Here is a 4,613-nt window from a genome sequence, read left to right on the forward strand (position 1 = left end):
TATCTTCCACCTCACTTATCCGTTCTTCTGCCTCAGTTATTCTGCTATTGATCCCATCTACAGTATTTTTCATTTCATTTATTGTGTTTTTAATCGATGCTTGATTCATCTTTAGTTCTTCTAGGTCCTTGTTAACTGTTTCTTGCATATTGTCTATTCTATTTCCAAGATTTTGGATCTTGGAAATAGAATCTTGGATCAGCTTTACTATCATTATTCTGAATTCTTTTTCAGGTAGACTGCCTATTACCTCTTCATTTGTTAGGTCTGGTAGGTTTTTATCTTGCTCCTTCACCTGCTGTGTGTTTTTCTGCTTTCTCATTTTGCTTATATTACTGTGTTTGGTGTCTCCTTTTTGCAGGCTGCAGATTCGTAGTTCCCGTTGTTTTTGGTGTCTGTCCCCCGTGGCTAAGGTTGTTTCAGTAGGTTGTGTAGGCTTCCTGGTGGGGGGGACTAATGCCTGTGTTCTGGTGGTTGAGGCTCGATCTTGTCTTTCTGGTGGACAGGTCCACGTCTGGTGGTGTGTTTTGGGGTGCCTGTGGCCTTATCATGTTTTTAGGTAGCCTCTCTGCTAATGGGTGGGGTTGTGTTCCTGCCTTGCTAGTTGCTTGGCATAGGGTGACCAGCACTGTAGCTTGCTGGTCGTTGACTGAAGCTGGGTGCTGGTGTTGAGATGGAGATCCCTGGGAGATTTTCGCTGCTTGATATTATGTGGAGCTGGGAGGTCTCTTGTGGACCCGTGTCCTGAGGTTGGCTCTCCCACTTCAGAGGCACAGCACTGACTCCTGGCTGCAGCACCAGGAGCCTTGCATCCACCCGGCTCAGAATAACAGTGAGAAAAAGTAGAAAGAAAGAATTAGTAGAAGAAAGAAAGAGAGAGGGAAAGAAAGGAAGAAGGGAAGAAAGGAAGGAAGGAAGGAAGAAAGAAAGAAAGAAAGGAGGGAGGGAGGGAGGAAGGATGGAAAGAAAGAAGGAAAGAAAGGAGGGAGGGAGGGAGGAATGAAAGCAAAAGGAAGAGTGAATGGAAGAAGGGACGGAGGGAGGGAGGAAGGAAAGAAAGAAAGAAAGACAGGAGGGAGGGAGGGAGGGAGGGAGGAAGGAAAGAAAAAGAAAGTGGAAAGAAGAAGGGTGGGAGGGAGGGAGGGAGGAAAGAAAAAGAAAGAAGGAAAGGAGGAACGGAGCGAGGGAGGGAGGAAGGGAAGGTAGGAAAAAAAGAAAGAGCAGGTAAAGTAAAATAGAATAAAGTATGAAATATAGTAGCGTTATTAAAACTAAAAAGTAATTATTGAAAAAAAACACGGACCGATAGAACCCTGGGACATATGGTGGAAGCAAAGCTATACAGAGAGAATCTTACACAGAAGATTACACATACACATTCACAAAAAGAGAGCAGGGGGAAAAATCAAAAATCTTGCTCTCCAAGTCCACCTCCTCGATTTGGGATAATTCGTTGTAAAAAGAGGAAAAGGGCGAGAACTCTGAAATCTTGCTAAGTCCACCTCCTTAATTTAGGATAATTCGTTGTAAAAAGAGGAAAAAGGGGGGAAAGTCTTAAATCTTGTCCTTAAAGTCCACTTCCTCAATTTGGGATGATTCGCTGTCCATTCATGCACTCCACAGACGCAGGGCACATCAAATGGACCGTGGAGCTTTAATCCGCTGCCTCCGAGGCTGCACAGAGAGATTTCCCTGTCTCTGCTCTCACAACTCCCGGGTCTCAGCCTTGGACCTGGCCCCACCTCTGCGCGTAGGTCGCCGGAGGGCGTCCGTTCTTCGCTCAGACAGGACGGGTTTAAAGGAGCCGCTGATTCGGGGGCTCTGGCTCACTCAGGCAGAGGGGAGGGAGGGGAATGCCCTCTCCTCGCGCACCAGGCAACAAAAGGGAAAAAAGTCTCTTGCCTCTCCGGTAGCTCCAGACCCTTTCCCCGGACTCCCTCCGGGCTAGCACTAACCCCTTCAGGCTCTCTTCCTGCCGCCAGCCCCAGTCCTCTCCCTGCGCTCCGACTGAAAGCCGATACCCGAGCCTCAGCTCCCAGCCCCGCCCGCCCTGGCGGCCGAGCAGACAAGTCTCTCGGGCTGGTGTGTGCCTGAGGGCACCGATCCTCTGTGCCAAAATCTCTCTGCTTTGCCCTCCACACCCCTGTTGCTGTGCTCTCCTCCGCTACTCCGAAGCTTTCCCCCTCCGCCACCTGCAGTCTCCGCCCGTGAAGGGGCTTGTAGTGTGTAGAAACCTTCCCTCCTTCACGGCTCCCTCCCACTGGTGCAGGTCCCGTCCATATCCTATTGTCTCTGTTTATTCTTTTTTTCTTTTGACCTACCCAGGTATGTGGGGAGTTTCTTGCCTTTTGGGGGGTCTGAGGTCTTCTGTCAGCGTTCAGTAGGTGTTCTGTTGGAGTTGTTCCACGTGTAGATGAATTTCTGATGTATCTGTGGGGAGGAAGGTGATCTCCGCGTCTTACTCTTCCGCCATCTTCCTCCTGTCCTAAATTCTTCATTTCTGATTGGGTTTCTTTTATATTTACTAGTTCCTTGTTGAAGTGGTCATTGTTTACATCAACTCTTTTCCCTAATTCAGTTAAAATTTTTATTACAAATGTTTTGAATTCTTTATCTCGTAAATTATTTCTGTTTCATTGTTTATTTTTCCAGAGTTTTCTCTTTCAGTTGTGACGAGCTCCTTTGCTTTTTCATTTTGCTTAACTTTCTCAGTCTCTATGAATTTAGATGAAACCCTTACCAATTGTGGTCTTAAAGGGGTGTTCTTATGTGGGAGCATCCCTATACAGACTCCTTGTGCTCAGTGTCTTTGGTGGGAGGGCTGGATTTGCTATGGACCAAAGTCCTGTCTTTCCTTAGGCTGTGCTGGTGGCTATCGCCTTGTTATGGAGTGGGGTTGGAGAAGGAAGGGCTAGAGCTGGCACTGGGTATGAGGTGGAACTTCCCTTCTGCTCAATGACTGTCACTGCCCTATCAAGGACAGGGTTTGATCCCAAGTTGCTTGAGCAGAAGCCCTGAAGGTCAAGCCTGAGCTAGAAATATATAAGCTGCCAAGACTGAATGAAGAAGAAACAGACAATTTGAACAGACCCATCATTAGTAGTGAAACTGAATTTGTAATTAAAAAAAATACTCCCAGCAAACAAAACTCCAGGACCAATGACTTCACAGGGGAATTCTACAAAACACATAAAGAAGAACTAATACCTATCATTCTCAAATTATTCCAAAAAATTCAAGAGGAGGGAATACTCCCAAATTCATTCTACAAGCTCACAATTACCATAATACCAAAACCAGACAAAGACACTACCAAAAAAGAAAATTACAGGCCATTACAGGGCAATATCTTTGATGAATATAGATATAAATATGCCCCACAGAATATTAGCAAACTGAATCCAACAATACATTAAAAAGGATCATACACCATGATTAAGTGGGACTTATTCTAGCGACACAAGAATGGTTCAATATTCACAAATCAATCAATGTGACACACCACATTAGCAAAAGGAAACAGAAAAATCACGTGATCATGTCCATAGACACAGAAAAAGCATTTGACAAAATTCAACATCTGATCATGAAAAAAACTCTCATCAAAGTAGGTATAGAAGGAACATGTCTCAACATAATAAAGACCATTTATGACAAACCCACAGCTAATATCATACTCAACATAATAAAGACCAGTTATGACAAACCCATAGCTAATATCATAATATCAAACCCACAGCTAATATCACACCAAGATCAATGGTGAAAAGCTGAAATCCTTTCATCTAAATTCAGGAACAACACAAGGATGCCCACTCTTGCCACATTTACTCAACATAGTTTTGGAAGTCCTAGCCACAGCAATCAGAGAAGAAAAAGAAATAAAAGGAATCCAAATTGGAAGGGAAGAGGTAAAACTATCACTGTTTTCAGATGACATGATACTATACACAGGAAATCCTAAAGATGCCACCAGAAAATTACTAGAGCTCATCAATGAATTCAGTAAAGTTGCAGGTTACAAAATTAATACACAGAAACCTGTTGCACTTCTATACACTAACAACCAAGTATGAAAAAGCAAAATTAAGAAAACAATCCCATTTACCATAACATCAATAAGAATAAAATACCTAGGAATAAACCTACCTAACGAGGCAAAGACCTGTACTTGGAAAACTGTAAGACACTGATGGAAGAAACTGAAGACAACACAAACAGATGGAAAGATATACTGTGTTCTTGGATTGGAAGAATCAGAGTTGTTAAAATGACCACACCACCCAGGCAATCTACAGATTCAATACAACCCTATCAAAATACCAATGCCATTTTTCACAAAACTAGAACAAAAAAATTTTAAATTTGTATGGAAACACAAAAGACCTCGAATAGCCAAAACAATCTTGAGAAACAAGAACAGAGCTGGGGCTTCCCTGGTGGCGCAGTGGTTAAGAATCTGCCTGCCAGTGCAGGGGACACAGGTTCGAGCCCTGGTCTGGGAAGATCCCACATGCCGCGGAGCAACTAAGCCCGTGAGCCACAACTACTGAGCCTGTGCATCTGGAGCCTGTGCTCCGCAATAGGAGAGGCTGTGACAGTGAGAGGCCCGC

This window comes from Hyperoodon ampullatus, assembly GCF_949752795.1.
Source record: "Hyperoodon ampullatus genome assembly, chromosome: X".
In the NCBI taxonomy this organism is placed as follows: Eukaryota; Metazoa; Chordata; class Mammalia; order Artiodactyla; family Ziphiidae; genus Hyperoodon; species Hyperoodon ampullatus.